The following is a 6,496-nucleotide window of genomic DNA, read 5'->3' on the forward strand; positions in this document are numbered from 1 at the left end:
TCTTTTTTTTCTTTTTTGAAATGGAAAAACTTGCTTCAAGAATTAAGTACTGAAGTATCAAGCACATCGAGCAAAGCAAAAAAATCTCATTTAAACTGGTCCTACTAGACAAAATTTTAACCCCTCTGTCAATAGCTCAGGTTACATGTTCAAAATCCAACAAGAGTTGACACCTTGAAGAGAACATTGTTGACACAAAAAGGTCGCTCTTAAGTGTTGATTAGCAGAAGGTGTCAATAATACTCCAAGTCTCTCCACAATTCATAGCCATCATCATAAACTACTTCAGTGGAATAAACCGAGAAGAGTGGGTGGCACCAATACCGGGCCTTCCATGCTTCACAGGCTTGTAGCTGATGGAAAACTCTCCCAAGTAATGGCCAATCATTTCAGGCTTGATTTCAACTTGGTTGAATGTCTTTCCATTATACACGCCAATAATGCCACCGATCATCTCAGGCACAATGATCGTGTTCCTTAAGTGAGTTGTCACAGGCTCGGGGTTCTCCCCAGCATGTGCTTCCGTTTTCGCCTTGCGAAGCTTCTTAATCAAAGCCATGGGCTTTCTCTTCAAGCCCCGCTGAAACCTTTGGCGCTCACGGGAATGAAAGAGCTCGACCAGATCCTCAGATGTCATGTCAAGGAGGGCATCGAGATCTACCCCTCGAAACGAGAACTTCTTAAACGTTCTCTTCTTCGGATGCACTCCAGTCCCCGTCTCCTCCACATCTGCCATAGTTGCAGAAACGCGCTGAACTACAACCCTCTGCAGCAAACACGACGAAGAGCCCCCGTCTCCCTCTCTCTCTCTCTCTCTCTCTCTCTCTTTCTCTCTCTAGCAGCGCGCACGGGGCCGTGCACTGCATTCTGTAGAAGGAAAAGTAGGAAGACAAAGAAGAGGAGGGAGAGTTTGGAATATGCCATAGCCAGGTCCCTCCAAGTTCCCACGCATAAGTCTCTCTCTCTCTCTCTCTCTCTCTCTCTCTCTCTCTCTCTCTCTCTCTCTCTCTCTCTCTCTCTCTCTTTCTCTCTCTAGCAGCGCGCGCCGGCGCGCGGTGCTTTAGAGACATTGCAGTGTTCGGAAAAATGTGTCTCAACTTAATATCATGCCATTTTCAATTTCAAAAACGCTGGTTGAAGGCAAGGGGAAGATGAGAAATTCCCTTTAAAATAGAAAATTAGTGGAAAAACTCAAAAAGTAAATCTAATTTTCTAAAAGTTCCTCTCGATAGTTCGAGAAAGAGGACTTTCTTTGTTTGGTAAAATGAATTTTCACGATTACTACTGATAGCCGTTTTTTGGCTATTCAAAATTGTCATAGTGAGCTACCTCACCCTACCAAATTCACCCAAACACTATGGCTATCCCTACCATTTCACTGTATATAGGCGTGTGTGACTTAGGGGACTTTTCCCATATTTTCTTAAAAACCCTCAATTAGCTAGTCACTGGACTAGTTGAGCCAAAAAAAAAAAAAAAAAAAATATATTATGGCCTCTTTGTGTGTAAATATTTCATTATATATATGGCCTAAATATAGGGATTTTTATAATTATTTTGATATTTTTATACCTAGGTGTGTGTTTTATTAAACTTATGTATGCCTTCGTTCATCCTCTTCCACCATAAGTGTATTTTTTGCCAATGTGTACATACTTTAACCTCATATTTTTCTTTTATACAAATCACCCCCACATTTTCACCCTCACCCTCGTGAAAACAAAAAAATTGATTTCTACTTTCTTAGTTATGTTTATTATATTATGTTCATTTACTTGCATACCTTTTCCTCTTTTCACCCAAAATAATACAAAGAGGGACCATATCATATGATTCCAATATCTTTCCATATCCATAATTCCTCCATTTTTTTTATTATTTTTACTCATTATTCTAACACCATGTGCTCATTGAGCTAAAATCCATGAATAGTCCATACACTAGTCCCACCATGTCTATATTGCTTTATTCACCAATAATCCTCCTCCGTGTATGTGTAAAGGGCAACTTGGATGCTTTGTATTATGATATGACAATGGAGGGGCTCACTCTTGGATACATTGTACAAATTCAACAAAGGAGGGGGCCACTAAAAGACTTTTGCAGGCATAAAAAACAGGCTTTTTGGTGAGAATTTTGACACATATCTCTGCTCGGAATTTGAAGAAGTAATCAACAGAGAAAATGTAGCCCACGATCTAAATAATCACCTCAAAAGATTTCATGATTTTTGGAGCTACTAGCGGTGAGATATGATTTTTTGAGTAGACCCTAGTCTGCCCACTTTTCTCACAAAGTAACCCATAGTCTTCTCTCACCTCCTTTCCCACTTCCACACACATACACTCATTCCTCTCCATCCCTCACTCAAACCTGCAACTTTCATGGCTTACTTCATCTTCTTCACCATTTCCATCTCTCCTTACTCCATAGCTCAAAAGATTATCATCTCTACACACATATAGCTCAATTTCTCTCTCTAGAATCAAATTCATATCACCATAACCTCTTCATCCTTTCATAAAACGAGAAAAAAACAGCAAATAACCAAGCTCAAGCCCTGCAAAAGGAGGAGTTTGATCATGGAGAATTCAACTTCCCCATGGTCATAAGAACTACACTGACAAAGTTCTACAACCGCTTCATTCACTGGAGGAGAAGGTGGAAAATTTCATTTACATCTTGTGGTTTCCACCAAATTATGTATATTATCATCCTTCTCTTACTTTTTATCATTGTATAAATCATATAATGCACCTTGAGTGCATATGCCATGTAATTTTACCCCATACTACTAACTTCAAACTACTAACACTAACCGCTAACCCTTTTTTTGCAAATTGCACCCACTCTACTCTACCGTGGAGTAGGCAACCTCACATAAAAAATCACTCACCTTTCTAGAATCTTCTCTATTTCACCTCAATAATTCTCTCCTCTTGAGCCCACATCCATGTGACGCAAGAGACAAGAGAGCCCCACTCTCATAACAACATGTAAAAAATTTCATAAACATGGTTTTCTATGAAAATGTTGATTAGGTATAATCCTAATTAGAGCTCTCCTCACCTATAAATAGAGCCCTTCTCCCTTTGTAAATGGTAGGATCCCTACACTATTTCTCACTACTTTGAGCGTGCCATTCACCATCTTAGTTTTAGGGAGTGAGAGTGAGCTCTCTATGCACCATTACATGTGGTGTATAGGAAAGCTTCTTTGAGCTAGTTGTAACATTGCAAGGGAGTGAGTGATTCATAACTTCCAATCAAAGTTGTACCTACTCTTGCGCATCAATTTAATCAATAAGTTGGGTGCAAATCGCGGGTGAAAACCCTTTTGAGTCTCTCCAATTCACGCTTGGCAACCTCATCTCGTTTGGTTTAAGGTGGCGCGTTTTCATTTTGAAATTCTTTTGTAGTATCTGCTTGTATGTGACTCAAGAGCTCTTGTGTTTGTTTTTGTCGCTTGGGAAAACATTATAAGAGGGTTGTATGGTGAGAGGTCTCCCATAACCCTAAGATAATGTGTAGATTGCAACATCATCAAACTTAATCATGTCTCTTGACTCTCCTCCAAGCTGTTCATACACCCACGTCAATCATTAAAATTAAAGCTAAATTCTTGCACAAAGATCTCTCTCTTTTGTGTGTGTGTGTGTTTGGTGTGTGTATTGCTAGCATTTAAATTAGTGATAGTGTACCCTTTCTTCTCGCTTGTATTGCTAAGGGATTCTCCTCTTTTGCGTCCTAGTTCACTCTCTAATTAGGTGGTGCCCCTATCTTGTTTGGGTTTGGATGTGGATTGGTTGTTGTGTTGTGCTTGTGGTTGCCCCCAGCCCCAATTGAGCAGCACGGGAGCCTTGAGGGGTGTTTAGAGGTCGCCTCTCTTGTTGCCCGCCCCGGACCGCGTCAATTTTGGTGCCCCCATGGAGGACGGCTTGTGTATGTTTTGTGTAGGCTCAACCTTTAGCATTATCAAGTAGCTTGCATGAATCACGAGAATTTGTATGATCCTTTTATTCCCATTGCAAGGCAAAAGGTGCACTTAATTGTTAGTACTAAGTTACAATTTCAACGAGTAATTCGTAGATTTCTGGGCCCTCGTAGGTTGGCCGAGATAAACGCTTCAGTAAATCCATTTATTTTGCCTCTTATTAGGTACGACCTTAGTTTGGACGTCTATATTTTTGTTTTGTTTTAAGAATTAGGTGATGCATAGACCATGGATAATGGCCCATCAATAGAGGTTTTCCCTTTCCATTTCACTCCACACATTAGAGTAAACATTGCAATTAGTAGAAAAATCCATTTTCAACAACGTATGGTGTTCATGTTTGGTGCCCAAAAGACTAGGAGAAATTCTCGCGTCACCAAATCCTGTCATTCTACCTCTTATTAATTATCATAGGTCATTTGATGTGAATATTTTTATTTCGTTGTAGAATAGATTGCAATTTAGAAAATATTATTGAAAAAACAAAAACGTGCGTCACGTTGGAATCAATTCAATGGAGAGCCAACGCAAAATGTCTGGATATCCTCTTTTCTTTGGAGAGCCTGGAGAGGATGTAGAATTATTTTTGGTGAATTTCAAGATGTCTTGTCGTATCAAGAGGATAGTAACTGATCAACAACGTGTAGAAATGTTTGAGGTGGTCCTTAGGAAAGATGCTAGCACTTGGTTTGACTCTTTGCCTGAGGAAGTTAAGGGGAATTACACAGAAGTTTTGAATCGTTTCAAGAAATACTTCTTTGATCCCCAAAACACTCAAAAACTATGGCAAGACATTGTTTCTCATAAGAAAAAAGACTTAGATGACTACTACTTGTACAAGCAAGAGTTTATACGTCTTTGGGCTGTATGGGTGAGAAATGTTGCTAACCCTAGTGATGGTGCTGAGTTCCTAAAGAAGGAGAGGTTCATAGCCGGACTCTTTCCTGACCTTAAGGTAAAAGTTGAGGCGGGTGCACCTGCTACCTTTGATGCAGCTAAAACTCGGGCTGCTGAGAAATATAGGAAACTCAAGTGCTTAAGGGGAGAGGTTCCAATAGAAGGTCTGAGACCCAAAGGTAAGTCACAAGCATCAACATCTAGGGAGCTTCTTGAGGTAATAGTTGAAGTAATCGAGAAGTTAAATGAATCTTTAAGTAGCCTGTCAATTCACCTTGCACAAGTTGTAGGTCAAAAAGGACAAGCAAAGAAGTCTGAAGAGCGAGATCCACGACCTAGGAGAGTCTTACCATGTTGGAATTGCAAGGAGTCTGGACATGGGATGTATAATTGTCCTTGGCCCCGTGGGGAGCCATGGAGACCTAACTTGAATTACCCAGTGATGAATTCAGGCGAAGGAACTAGTGAGCAACCATGGCTCTACAAAGGCCAAATGCAACAAGACCACCTCCACAAGGAGTGGAAGGAGTTCCACCTTTGCTAGATCCAAATGTGCGTGTGGTAGAGGTGACAAATTCAAAAGAGGTTGACATGGAAGCAAATGGCATTAAGCATGGTTGAGGAAAAGGTAAAGAGAAAGAAGGTGTCACATCACAGAGTGACCATGAACGAGGCAAGAAGGCAAAGGAGACCAAGGAAACTAAGAGGACTCGACGTCGTATCAATCTCCAAGACTTCCCTCTTGGACATGGTATGGCTCCATACAACCTGTTGTTGGAAGACATGCGAGGTAAGGGTCCTGATATCTCATGGCCTCAGTTTCTTGCATTATGCCCACAAGTTAGGAGGGATTTAACAAAGGCAGTTAGCACTAGGATAAAGGTAAAAGAGAGTGTTCCTGTTGTAAAAATTGCACATGCTGAAATGAACGAGGATATTACACCTGTGCTAGATTGTTACATCTTAGGAAGATTGGTTAGGAAAGGTCTAGTGGATGGGGGTGCACAAATTTGCATCATGACAGAGGGGCTCATGCAAAAACTAGGCATGCACATCCATGAGACACCTGAAATTAAAGTCAAGATGGCAAACAATAGCAAGGCTAGGTGCATAGGCATTTGTAAAAATGTTTTTGTGGAGGCCTTTGGCATTAAGAAGGCAGTGGATTTCTATTTCATGTCTACCAGAGGAAATGGTTACCCATTTATCCTAGGGAGACCATGGCTAATGAAAATGCGAGCTTTTCAGGAATGGGAGAGTGGAAAGCTAATTTGCAAGAATGACAATCATAAGAAGGTTGTCTTTGACATGAAGGAGCAACGCCAAGAGGAGCTCCATGAAGAATCATCTCAAAGTGAGACGGAGGAAGGCTGGACCAATAGCACTTCAGAAGGAGAAAGTAGCGGCAGCATTACTGAAGAGGAGTCTTCCATTGAAGTCATGGGGGTAAGGTTTAAGCCAAACAACCAAGAGAGGGGTAAGGTTTAAGCCAAACATGACTTCCATTGAAGTCATGGGGGTAAGGTTTAAGCCAAACAACCAAGAGACCTCTTGCCCAGGTTTGGAAGAGGTAGGTTCCCAAGAGAACCAAAAAGTGGAAGATGAA

At 40.9% G+C, this 6,496-nt stretch overlaps 1 pseudogene; it reads right to left on the reverse strand.

Annotated features, from left to right (window-relative positions):
* Positions 1–265: 265 nt before the first annotated feature.
* Positions 266–782, reverse strand: LOC147447511 (small ribosomal subunit protein uS19 pseudogene; annotated as a pseudogene).
* Between the last annotated feature and the right edge of the window lie 5,714 nt (positions 783–6,496).

Source organism: Adiantum capillus-veneris, chromosome 11 (genome assembly GCF_014529385.1).
Source record: "Adiantum capillus-veneris isolate H3 chromosome 11, ASM1452938v2, whole genome shotgun sequence".
Taxonomy (NCBI): Eukaryota; Viridiplantae; Streptophyta; class Polypodiopsida; order Polypodiales; family Pteridaceae; genus Adiantum; species Adiantum capillus-veneris.